The sequence below is a fragment of the Mirounga angustirostris genome, unplaced genomic scaffold (genome assembly GCF_029215605.1).
Source record: "Mirounga angustirostris isolate CCGP_5_RB_7025 unplaced genomic scaffold, mMirAng1.0.hap1 SCAF_5, whole genome shotgun sequence".
NCBI lineage: Eukaryota > Metazoa > Chordata > Mammalia > Carnivora > Phocidae > Mirounga > Mirounga angustirostris.
Genome location: NW_026991713.1, coordinates 6,758,010 through 6,771,321, shown reverse-complemented (window position 1 = coordinate 6,771,321; position 13,312 = coordinate 6,758,010). Strand labels below are relative to the sequence as shown.

Sequence of the window (13,312 nt, the reverse complement as noted above, 5' to 3'; positions counted from 1 at the left end):
TCTCCAGACTCCCAAAGTAATGCTTCATATTTAGGGTGCTTCTGAATGTAGAAATCTTCCACGAAACCGAGGTCTGGAGGTGAAAAAACAGGCCTCTTAGGGCCTTAACTCTTGAATTTTAGAATTCAGCCATATTTCAGAAATTTCCCCCTATACCTAAAGGGCCTTATTCTAACTTCACAACTAATGCTGAATGTGGCATCCATTCCAGACCAAGACATAATCAGGATGAGATTATGTCTCAGTGGGGCCTGAGAAACCAACACTACATATCTGTGTGAAAAGTAACAATGGTATAATATTCTTTTCCATACTCTGATTTTCAGATTAATGTGCTGCCTCTGCCCTGACTTCGTCTTCTTTTTTTCTGAGAGAGCGAGGAGACAGCGTGTGAGGTGGGGGGTGGGGAGGAATCTCAAGCAGGCCCCACGCCCAGTGCAGAGCTGGACACAGGGCTCGATCTCACGACCCTGAGATTACGACCTGAGCTGAAATCAAGAGTCAGATGCTTAACTGACTGAGCCTCCCAGGTGCCTATGCTCTGACTTCTTCAGACTGGAAATACGTGGGCTTCCTCCTAAGTGGGTACATTAGTACTCAGAGACTTCCTTTCTTTTTCCACTCAGGAGCAACTGTTAACTATCAGTCTTCAGGTGAGAGAGCATGGGATATGGTGGAAAGAAAACCAGCCTCGCTGGCAAAGAGCAGGGTCCTAGCCTTGACTGTCAGCATAAAGCTGTATGAATCTGGAAAGTCACCACCTTCCTCAGCATCTCTCCTGAGTTGTAAAGCCAAAGGGCTAGCTAGACTAGCTGATTTCTTAAGTTTCTTTTCAGCTCTCTAGAGAACTCTATAATCAGAGAGCATAGACAGGGTGGGTAAAGGTATGTAGGATGCAGCAGGATGGCTGGGAAAGGCTGGGAGGATGAATCCTCCAGGCTACGATTAAATTAACAGTCTGTCTGAACTGCACTGCCGTGCATACAGATGTTACTAATATTTGTTGGTTTCATTTGAAGCTTTAACAAAGTATGATGATTACAATACCCCAATCCAACTTCCCAACAAAGAAACATAAACACAACTGAATGTTTCTAATAATGCTTAGCACTCACCAATATTATAACATATCTCTTTTTTTTATCAGAACTACCCTTTACAAGGGGTAATCGTTTCTTATTCTTTTTTTTTTTTTTTAAGATTTTATTTATCTATTTGTCAGAGAGAGAGAGAGAGCATGCACACAAGCAGGGGGAGCGGTAGGCAGAGGGAGAAGCAGGCTCCCCGCTGAGCAAGGAGCCCAATGTGGGACTCGATCCCAGGACCATGACCTGAGCCGAAGACAGATGCTTAACTGACTGAGCCACCCAGGCATCCCTCTTTCTTACCCTTTACAGGGTATCATTAATGATCCATCTTAAGCTCTTTTCAGCCAGGTCCCCAGTCACAAAGCATGAAGATATAAACAGGAAAGGTTTCAACCAACCCACTTACATTCTTTGGATTAACTTCTCAAGATGCTCAAGGCTAAAGCAAATTACTTACTTTGTTTAATGCCATTTTCATCCATCCCACAGACCAAGTATGAATGCCCTGCTGGCAGAAAAGGCTTCAGAAGAGGGAACATCTACTCTCACATAGCATCCTGAGTCACTATCATATTGTCTTTTTATTCTCTTCATAGTTATCCCTGCCTGATATTCTTATTTACTTACTGTTTACAGCCCATCTCCAGAGCAGGTTCCTTTTCTATCTTGCCCACCACTGCATCTCCCATGCTTAGAAAATCACCTATAAATATCTCTTAATGAAAACTAGAACACACACAGAGGGCCTCTGTCCACATTCAGGGATGTGATATTCAAACATGGAAACCATCTTCCAACTGGGGGCCATGGCATTCAAGTATTCCAATGAACTTCCACCCTTTCTTACAGCACAGCTTACGTGTGCACACGACAATACGGGTATTTCACCCTATAGTTAATGTTTTCTCTTTCTTAACTTCCCCACAATGAAGCATCAGATAACAAGCCACAGATACACCAATAAGTCACTTTTTAGTTCATCTTCCTGCTGGGTTGTGCACATTACCTACAAAGGAAACACAGCTCTAGTGCAAAAAGTACTGATTGTGTTTGTCACCACGAGAACCTTTTCACCCACACTGCACACATCACAGGTATTAAGAGGACTGTAAGCAGCCTAATAATAAAAAAGCTATCCAGTCTAAGTGCAATGTGCCCAGATTATGCTCTATGAAAGCCATGACTTCATTATATTTCAAATGTGTAACTTTTGATGTATAGTTATACTCCATCAAAAACAGGGTTTTACTGTTTTGCTTTGTTACTTTAACCTCCACAAAAAGAAAATGAAGGCAGCAGAGTCAGAAACCCCAGACAATCTAATGAGCACTAAGGTGCCTCGAACACAAGCTTAAGACACACAGGGGACTGTCTTTTGGAAATGTATCTTTTCAGTCCCATCTGGTCAAACGCAGCACAGTCACCACCTAATAGGATTCCTGTGCAGTGTAAACCTGTGTGGTAGCACAGACGGGAAGAGACACAGCCCCTCATATGATATCATTCTCTGAGCTGATACAAGAAGTTTTCGGCTCAAAGATAGAAGAGCAGACTTGGGAATGAAGGAGAAACTTTTTAGATTATATCTCAGGTGCACTAGCAAAACTGGCTAGTTATAGGGAAAGTGAAAGTTTACAGAAGTCCCAGGGGTTACTAAACCAGAGTCTGGTTTAGTGGCATAGCTGCAAAAACCATGCTTTCCAGTAGTTTGCCCAAGTCCAGATTTTCATTTCATTATAACTTAAGAAAAAAAAGAATAGGGCACAGCAGGAAGTATGGATTCCAAGGCCAATCTACCACCAGCTGATTTGTGCCTTGAGCAGGCAGTGAGCCGTAACAGACTGGTAAGGCTTTGGAGCCTTGGTAAGAATGGTCTCTGTGACCTCTCAGGAAAAGGAGAGATCACCTACCTCTCAGGTATGCTGGGTAGATTTTGTAAGACAAGTTAAAATACCTGGGACAGAACCTAGCATAATGGATTTAAAAAATAACAGCAAAAACCTGATACAAATATTAACATCCTTTCCTATGTGATTTAAACTACATTCCATTCCATTTTATGAAGTTAAAGAAAAAAGTATACCACTAAAAGGTTGTGGAACCTAAAGCCCATGTCTCCTAACATCTTACTACCTTAGCAATCTTCTCCCCCCCACACACACAAATCACCTCTGCAGAGTAAGAGTTTTATAATAATCTTTTCCTCGTTACATTGTAACACAAATATAAACGTATGTGAGTGTGAAAACTCCTTATGACTTAAGTAACGAGCATTTTAGAAATCCCACACCAAACACTAGGTCATAATTCAAATACCCACACAGAATAAATTACTTATTTTGAGAAACTCCAAATGATTACTGTGTAGCCATATAAAAGTGTCTTACCTATGTGACAGGCCCGATGTTAACATACAAGAAAAATGATACCAATCCATCTCCAAAGTCAACACTATAAGCACACCTCCCCTTGCTGAGACCCTTTTTGAAACTGTACAGACTGAATAAAAGAGTGATGGAAGACACATTACACCACATTAGGCACATGTCCTCCAAGCATCAACAGTAACAGGAATTTAAGACAAACAAGACCAAGGCTGAGGCCGGTCAAGAAGGGCCAACCAGTCAAAAGCATGGCCTAAGGCTCTCATACACCATAAAATCAGTGAAACTAATTGGGGTTCTGCAGCATTTGAGAGGAGGCATCGGCTACCATTAAGAAATAAATTGGGGATGCAAACAATTAGTGCACCCTGAGGTGACAGTTAATTCCACCAGCATACCATTTCACAGGAGATATTATGGAATTCCACTTGATCCCTACTCTGAGAATACTGTAGTGGGAAATTTCAAAAATTAGCCAAACGCCAAATATCCCTCCCAAGAATTTTAAATAAGGTCCCTCCACAATTCCCTGCATAAAAGGGTCTTGGAACTCCTGGAGCCAACCAACATACACAGACCCAAATACACAACATTATCCACGCTTCCAAATTGTCAAATGTTTTCTTAAATCTTTCTCCTGATAACTTTTTTGTACAAAGACAAAAAATATAAGACATACTCAGCATAGACTATAATAAAATACACTTTCTGAGACACACTGAACAGTATCTGGGATTTGAGGAAAAACTATGCTAACCAAGTTTGATGCTCTGCTTTAGAAGGAAGAGGCTGGAAACTAAAAAGTGGGATAGGATCTTAAAAGCCAGGTAAGAAAAATCCTGCATTTCTCAAGAAGGCTGCCTCTGGCTAAAACAAAAGCACACGGTAGTAGACCAAAAACAAACAAACATCAAAAAACCAAAACAAACGAGAAAACCTACCCAAAACCCCTGTAGTATTTGACCTAGAAGGAAGCCCTCATTTAACAGAGGAGGAAATTGGGAGGCTGGAGAGGGTAGGTTAACTTGGCCAGGGTTATAGTTTATTTGGGGGCAAAGCTGGAAGTAGATTCCTGGTCTCCCAGGTCGGACTTCAGAGCAGTTTCTCACTCCACCATGTAAGATGTTCCGCTGCCACCCCATGTAACATGTTTCATAAAAGTCTTCACTGAGGCTGTGAGCATAAGGGTCCAATTATCATTCAAAGATCTGCCCGTTAGATAATAGCTTGAAAATTCCATCCATTTTACAGCAGTTACCAGAGTCATCTAATCTTGGAGGGGGAAGAAAAGCAAAGAGGAAAAGGGGGAAAAAGTCCTAATTTCGATCTGTCCCCTAAGGGCAAACTAAAGGGATGCCTACAGACAGGCAGACAGCTCTAGCATCCACAACCACAAAAAAGAGACAATAATCCCCACCCACAGGCCCAGGAAGGCGACCGCTCCGCGCCCTCTTCCCCCCCCCCCCCAAAAAACCACACTAAATTCCACTCCCATCCCGGCGCACAGGAGACATTCCACCTCCAGCCGCTGCCAGAGCGAGCTGGGCCGAATGGGCCACTCTCCTTCAACCACCACTCCCCCCGCTCCAAAAGAGACGAGGAGCTTCAACCTCAGGCCCCTAAACCGGCGCTCGCTCGCACCCGGGACCACAGGATCCAACACCCGCCCCGCTCACCGCGGCGAGGGAGGGGGAGAAACCCCCACGCAGGAAGTATGTCCCGCGCTCTGCTTCCCGCCCCCCCGCGCCAGGACCTTGCGCCCCGTCAGCGGGTACCTGTCCTCCGCCCCCAACAGGAGAGAAGCTGCCGCGTCCACATGTCTTCAGGTGTTCACATGGCAATAAACGGGCCCCCGTCCCTCCCGCGGCAGGGCGCGCTCCGACTCCCGGGCTCCCGGCACCGCTCCCGCCCCAAGCCCAGCCCTCGCCCGCCGGCCTCGCCCCCAGCCGCCACGAAGAGGCGAGCGCCGCGGGACGCCGGGGGCTGCCAGGGGTGCCGGGGGGGGCGGCGCTGACCCTGCGGACCCCTGGGCGCCGCCCGCTCACACCCCCCGCCTTTGCACCCGAGGCCGCGACAAGCAGGTACCTTTCCCCGACACCCTGAGGCCAGGACTGGTGCCCAAGCCCTGCCGGACTCCCAAGCCAGACCCCTCAGACCCCTCAGCGCCCTCAGCGCCCTGATGCCAGGCCGGGCCCCTTCCCCTGCGCACCCCCAGGCCAGGCCGCTCCTCTCTGCACTCCCGGCTCGGGCCAGGCAGGGACCTTTCCCTCAGCACCCCGTGCCCTGGCCTCGGAGTCCAGGGGGCTCAGCACTCCAGGTCGGCCGGGCTAGGACCTCTACCCCAGCCCCCAAGGCCGGACACCCCGGCCTGGCCCCAGCCCCTCAGCCCTGGCCCCTGCCCCTCCCCCTCAGGCCCGGGCGGCGGTTACCTGCGGGAGCCCCCCGCCCGGTCCCTCGGCCTCGGCCGGGGGCGGGAGGGGAGGGAGCGGCGGCGGCGGCGGGCGGCGCTGCGCGAGGTGGGGGTGGGGGAGCCTCCGCCGCCTCCAGCTCGGGCGCCCGGGCCGGCGGCGGGGCGGGCCGGGGCCGGGGCCCCTCGAGCCTCGCTCCGGCCTGCGCGCTCGCTCCCCGGTCAGGCGCGCCTCAGGGCGGGCTCCCCCAGCGGAGGCCGCGGCCGCCTCGCAGGGGCCGAAAGCGGCTCGGCTCCGGGTTTTTTCTCTCCATTCTCCCAACACACAGGAAATAACAGAGCGTCAGGTGACGGCGCGCGGCCAATGGGGAGGCTCCGGGCCGCGGCGCGCGGGCGGGCGGGCGGGCGCGCGGCGGGGCGGGGCGCGCGGCGGGGGCGGGGCGGCAGGGGGCGGGGCCGGCGGGTGCGCGCGTGCCCACCCGCGTGCGGCGGCGCCGAGGCCTGCGCGCGCCGGGCCGGGTGCGCGGAGACCCCCGCCCAGCGGCCGGGGTCGCGCGGGGTTCCCCTAGGCAGCTGCCCGGCGCCGCGCGTGCGGCTGGCGGCTCGCACAGTGCCATCTTGGCCGGCGGCTCCCGGCCGTCCTGGGAGTGGCCGCGAGCCAACTTTCTGGGGAGTTGGTGGCCCGGAATCTCTCCCTGGGATTTCTGGAGTTCCCTGGAGCCTCCAACGCCAGAATCGCGCCTCTGGCACCCTGGGGAGCCCGCGGGCGAGGGCCTGGCCTCCTCCGGGTAACCTGCTTAGTGGGGCCGGGCAAGGGGGCAGCTCCTGACCGCCAAGCGCCCTCCGGCCCAGCGGGCCTGCTTCCCTTCCCTCCTCCGCCCCTTAGCGCCGCGTGTCCTTGGATGAATGACTTAGGCTCCCTAGATAACAGATAACTTCCTCAGTTTCCTCCGCAATAAAAGCGAGGAGCTGGGAGGCCCACCAACCTCGCATGTAAAATAGATACTCACCGAAAGCCAGTTGCCTTCGCCTGCGGCGGCATTAAAAACGCTGCAAAGCCTGGCTGACTGGACCCAGGGTCCAGAATTAATTTGGAGATAAGGTGGAGGATTTGCGGTGCCAAGGCCTCGGGCCGTTCCCAGCCTTCTTTTGCAGACCTCATGTATGTTTTATGGAGCAAAGGAATGGCTTGGCTTTTTTTTTTTTTTTTAAGAAAATCTCAGTTGTAGAACAACCACTGAGATGTTTGTTCCCTGTGACCCACTGCTATCAAAAGGGAGGAGGCCAGTGGGGGGTAGGATGTGTTGGGAATGTTTGTGATCCTACTTCTGACTCACCCAGAGATCTGGCCAAATACTCTCCCCAGTCTGGGCCTCAGTTTCCCACTGGTATATAAAGGGAAGGAGGAGAGTTTGAACTAGATGCCCCTAATGTTGGCTAACACTGCTGATTCTAAATTAGGGCCCCATCTGCCCTAGATGTTAGGGGAGTACGTGGCTTCCTTTCCTGAAGCAGCCCAACTTGAAAGTAAATTGGAATTGGAAGAGTGCTTTGGGCAGCAGGTGGAGGTTGATAGGAACCAGGTGTGGCCTGGGACCCAGATTTCAGTACATTTGAGGTACAAAACTCCCCTGGGCCTAGCTCTACCCTTTCACCTCTACCCTCACCTAGCCAGAGACATAAATGATTTACCTTGTCTCGGGCCACCCAAGGAGGGTCCTGGCCGTGGCAACACCTGCCCCCAGTAAAGGGATTCGAGGCAGGGCCTCAGTTGGTTCTGGCACTTCAGGAGGATGTGGTTGGGGAAGGCAGTGATTTCTCCTGGCTCCTGTCCAATTTCACAAAGTAGGGGCTGGCTCCAATGTGGGTCAGGGCTATTCTTGGAGACTTGATTCCCCAACACCTCCTGCATGCCAAGCGGGGTGCCGGGCTCTTCCGGGGCAGAGCTGAAGAGGCTGCTAGGCCCTGCCCTCTGACTGTTCCATTGTTCTGTGAGTTTCATTTTCAAATTCCTTCGCACTAAGACTTTTAAAAGACCAGTGCTGGCTTCTGCTCGGGTCAGGGCTGCAGAGGAAAAGATGGGGGGACTCCCAGCACAGATGCATGTTTTCTGGACAAACGTGGAAGGATGCAGGGGAGCTTTCTAAGCACTAGGTGTTGGGGGCACCCTCAGTTTCTTGAGAGAACTCATGAAGGGAAAAGTTTTTCCTTTGTCTCCTGCCCCAACCTTCCCTTCCCCATTTCCTCAGCTCCCTCAGGTCTCAGACGGAGGGACTGAAACATGAAATGGATGGTCACAAACTGTGCAGACAGCCTCATTCAAAAAGGAAAGAATGCAGATAGAGAACTTGAGTCCAGGCTCTTGTCTGCTCCTGCCTCCCGTCCCGGGACTGGTTCTATAGCCCCCTCTCTCCCAACCCCCTTGAACCCTGCCAGAACATTGCCCAGCCAACCTCTACCTGGAAACTTCCCCAGTCCTAGGGCCAGGCCAGCCTAGACCTCTTCACCCCTGGTGGCCTGTCACTTTTCCTTTCAGTACCGTTTGGAAAAAGAACCTGTGGGCATTATGGCCAACAGACAGATACAGGTTACTCTTGGGCTGTGTGGCCTTGGCCAAATCACTTCACCTCTCTGGTTTCCTTAGCCGTAAAAGGGGATAATAAGGTATCATGGGAGCCTAAAGAGATCTGCATGAAGAATTCAGTACAATACCAGGCACATGTTAACAACAGCTACAGTTCCACGATATGGCCACAACAGGACACATGAGCAGACTGAGGCTCATAGAGGGCAAGTTACTCCCCAAGATCCCATAGTGGCCAGAGCTCAATGGGGGAAACTCCTCTTTGATCACATTAGAGTTCCTCTATTGTTGTCTTTTCTCATCTACGAGAATCTTGTTTTTCCTACCACTTTAAGGAAAGGACAGTAGATCTGTTTGGGTTTTTTTCTCTCCTAACCTAGTCTACTGAAAAAATACTTATTGAACTGAATCAGTGGTTTCAATTCCAGAAGCAAAATTAATCCTTTCCCTCCTCCTCTGGCTTTTGGAAACCCTGTGTCACTCCCGTTATTACAAACTCCTCTGCCCTCCTCCAGGCACCTGGGCCACTCCGGGATTACAAATGGAGCCTTCTGCCTCTAGGTCACTGATTCCGCTACCATCTGTCAGCACGGATTGATTGAGGAGACTGGCCTGCTCGGCAGATCAGTGACTTGTGCGAAGTGAGCCGGACTGTCACTGCCTTTAGCAGCAGGCGGATGGCCTTTCTCTCCCTCTCTGGCTCTCAGGAGCACGTCGTGTACGGCCCTCACCTTTATCCTTCACTGGGTGCCGGCTCTCCTTCCTCTCTGGAGGTGGCTCCTGCTAACTCTAACACACCAAGAGGGAGGCCCGGAATGCCCGCTCGCCATCCTCCAGGAGACAGCTTACAAAAGCCTCTGGTTAACAGAGTGAGGAACCCCCCCCCCAACAGCATCCTGCAGGGCCTGTCCCAGGCCAGGCACAAACAGCAGGGGAGACCAGATCCTCTGTGGACATGCCTTCATTCCACACAGAGCACTTAGCTGTGTGCTAGGCCATAAGTCCTGATAGAGGGAGCATAGGGGCTCAGAATAAGTCCTTCTGGGGCAAGGGCAGGGCAGGCTCTAAGGCTAAGGGAATAGGGAAGGCTCCAATCAGAGGGCCAGGGCATATCAACACACATGAGTGTGCATGCAGCCACCTGCTGTTCTCAGGAAGGCTGTGCCCAGCGCACAGACAGGGAAAAGGAGAGATGAGGTTGCAGACGTGGGCAGGGATGGGACCCTACAGGGCCTTGACATGAATTTGTTTCACAGGGTCTCACAGTGACCCCTGCTTAGGAGGTCAACGCTGCCCTCCACCCCAGCCCTCCAGGATCAAAGTCGTGGCTCCCTCCTCAGCTCCCACTGGTCCCACGGGGCTATTTGGAACTGTATCTGTCTCTCCCACGGGGCTATGAGTATCTGCAGGGCAGAGACATCCTATGCAGGGCAGGGCACCATATCCATAAAAATGATAACATTAGGAATCATGGTACAGCCCAGAAGGATCCAAGCTTACTGGGAACAGGCACTGTGGGTTTGCAACAACCTGATGAGGCTGGTTGCTACTGTATCACTGTTACAAAGAGGCACAGAGAATTTAACCTGTCCCAAGTCACACAGCTTGGAAGAGGCCACACTGGGATTTGAACCCAGGTCTTTAGAGGTTGCACGCTGAACCACCAAGCTTCCCAGCACTCAGTAAACACTGGAAGGATGGATGGATGCAGACAGTTGGTGGGTCCCAAAGTCTGCAGGCAGATCAGGAAAGAGATACGAGAGGGTCTGCAGGGTCAGCACCAGCCTTTCCCCACAAGTGACGTGTTCAAGCCCTGGAGAACGGGCAGCTTGCAGGCAATGGGCTCTCAGGCCCCGCACCCAGAAGACCGTGGCCTGCCCAAGTGGCAACTGTTGTGTGGCAGCTCACTCTTCCCACAGGTGAGCAGAGAGAAAACACCGGAGGAAACACAGCTGAGCAGCTGGAGGGCCCCTGTAGCCTGGCCACAGGGGAGATCACCCCTCAGCCCACTTGGCACTCCTATCCCTAGTGGCTCTACTCTCAGCCCCTGGCACAAAGGCCTAGCACAGGCCACTAAACTAGGGGCCCAGCCTGGTCTCACCCACGTAGGTCCTTCAGCAAATCATCCAATGGTTCTGAGTCTCAATGTCTTCATCTGGGTGGCAGGAGGGGCTGAGTGGCCTGCCTGCCTCCAGGGAGTCGGGTCCCTTACCTGGGCAAACCCCCTTCACTCCCCCAAACAGCCTTACGAGGCAGGGATTGTCATCTTCATTGTAACAGAGCAGGAAATGGACACACAGACATGCTAAGAGATTTGCCTGAGGTCGCACAGCAAACAGCAGAGCTGGAATCTGAACTCAGCTTTCCGGCTCCAGGGCCCCCACTGAGTCCCTTCCAGCGCGACAGAGTTCAAGATGAAATGATCTAGCAACAGCAGTGATACACGCATGTTCTGAGCACTTCCCTGCATTAACTCACTTAATCCTTACAACAGCCCTACGCATCGTGGATGCTGTTACCTTGTTTTGCAGATGAGGAAACAGAGGCACGTAGCAGCTAGGGAGGGGCTGGAAATGACACAGGCAGGTCGGGCCGCAGAGCCCTTGCATCGCCTTATCACATGGTAACAATAGGGAGGTTCTGTTCCATTGGGATTATTTCTGCTTGAAAGCTCGAGACTTTTGGCCCCATCATTGCTGGGCTCCCCAGGAAGGCAGTGCTGCATGCCAAGGCGTGCTGGGAAAGGACTTTGTTCTGTCCTGTTTTGTTGACATGCTCTTCGTTTTAAGCCCGAAACCCAAGCTTGCTGCAAAGAATTGAAATGGTGGAGAAAAATGCAGCCGAGACACAGCCACTACTTCTTGAGCCTCCAGTGTTCGCCGTGCTTGGGGCTCTATGTGTGTCCTCGCATTTAACCTTCACCACCCCCGAACAGCCCCCACTTCACAGCTGAAGCAACGGAAGCCCAGAGTTGCTAACAAGATGCCCAAAGCCACACAGCCGCTAAGCAGTAGATCAGGGACTTGAGAATCCTGGCTCTTCTGACCACGTGAGCTGTGCCCCCATGGGAGCAAGGAGGTGCGTCTTGCTTGCTGGGCTTGGACAGAAATGCTTCTGCTCATCTTCTGACATGGGCTGGTCCCTCCAAGTCATAATCCCTTGGCCACTGGGAAAGCACCAGGACAGAGGTGTGGGGATGCAAAGCTAGAGGCTGCCTTCTGGGTTGGGGAAGCTGAGAAATGTGGACATCGATGCACCCTCTCCCCCCACCGGCCCTGACTCCATCTCTCCCTCCAGTGATTTGGGAATGGCTGCCCGGCCATTGTCTTCTGGAAGGTGAGTGTCTTCTGGAAGCAGTCACGTCGGGTGAGGTTCCTCGACTCTGCCCTGCATCTCCTGGCTGGCTGGTGAGGATAACTGACAAGGCACATGTGTGATTCCAGGGGAAAAAGAAAGCAGCAGAGTCGATGGATTCTTCAGCTGCCACCCGGTCCTCTTGGCTGTAGCCTCTGTTCCTGGCCAACCCCATCCCTGCGGCAGACTTCGTTACAGTGACCCACAGCCAGCTTCGACCCTCCTGCCCCTGGCTCAGAAGTCTTCCAAGGGTCCCAAGTGGCTTCAGAATTCAAGTCGGTTCCCATTCACCTGGAAGGCAAAGCCCGTCTGGCCCCAGCTCACTTCTCCAACCTTCTCCCACACGTCTGATTCTGCCTCTTTGCCAAACCAAGTGAGTTGTGTTCCTGCCATGTGCCTGACTGCTCCCCAAAGCAGGAAGCCCCCCCCTTCCCTAGCGACTGAAACGATAACCTCTTTCAAGACTCCACCACCTCCACGAAGCCTTACCTTAATACTCATCATAAATTCATTCCACAAACATTCCTTGAGCCCTTACCATATGCCAGGCGCCGCGTCCAAGGGCCCCTGTGGTCATGGGGCCATTAGAGAGAACGAGTCAACACATAAACAATCAGTTGGTAAAGTTGTGGTGCACACTAGTAAGAAAGCACGCCAGGTGCCCAGAGGGTGTATAATGGGACCCTGGGTACTGGGGATCCAGGACATTTGATTTGAGACCTGCAAGATAGGAAGGGGCCACGTGATGAGGTTGGACGCGAGCTCCAGGCGGCGGGCACAGCGTGGGCAAAAGTCTTGAGGCAGGAGGGAGCAAGTCGTTTTTCAGCAAGGGAAAAAAGGCCAATGCAATTTAAGTGAAATGAGAAACTGGAGAGGCAGCTGGAATCAGACGGTGCAGGCCACAGAAGGCATGGGGACTTTACCCCAAGGCAAAAGGGGGAGCCATCGAAAGATTCTGAACAGAGCAAACAGTCAATATTCACTTGTAAATGGTCCAGCCAGCTGCCCTGTGCCGGAGCATCTTCTGAAAACCCAGACTTCGCATCCAGCCACCCCCGAACCTCAGGACATCTGGTCAGTTGGGTGTGGAGTTTTCAAATCCTTCCTCCTGGACTGAGCTATTGAGGGTAGGACTGACTTTCGGTTCTCCCCCATCATCCCAGCACATACAACCGCTCCAAAAACATTTGTGAAACAAACTAACAGACAGGACAAGACACTTACCAGCATTTCCCCTGGAAGGGGCCAGGCTGCCTGGGGGGCCTTCCACGTTCTCTGGAAATCACAAAATTCAAGGGTTTTAGTGAGGCCACTACTCAGGGAGCCCTTGAGAGCAGAGCCAGCATCCCACCAATGTCAGCTGGCATCCAGCATGACGTGGCCCAGGCCCCTGCCCGTGACCATCTCGTGGATGCCCAGAAACAGAACCAAAAGATCTCGACAAGGTGCTTTTGAGCTCACAAACTACGCTTCACACGAGCAGCCTCACAGAGGG

The 13,312-nt window shown here is 52.2% G+C and overlaps 1 protein-coding gene across 3 annotated transcripts in view; it reads right to left on the bottom strand.

Moving 5' to 3' along the window:
* TCF20 (transcription factor 20) overlaps positions 1 to 13,059 on the bottom strand; it is a 112,071-nt gene extending 99,012 nt beyond the window's left edge. Inside the window, exon 1 of one of the 3 annotated variants that reach the window (XR_010411299.1) lies at positions 13,042 to 13,059. The gene's annotated coding sequence lies outside the window, so the exon portion shown is untranslated. Of the gene's footprint in view, positions 1 to 5,247; positions 5,798 to 5,901; positions 6,219 to 13,041 lie in introns of those variants that run through there. The other 2 variants (XM_045872402.3, XM_064590533.1) reach the window with 2 other exon arrangements.
* Between the last annotated feature and the right edge of the window lie 253 nt (positions 13,060 to 13,312).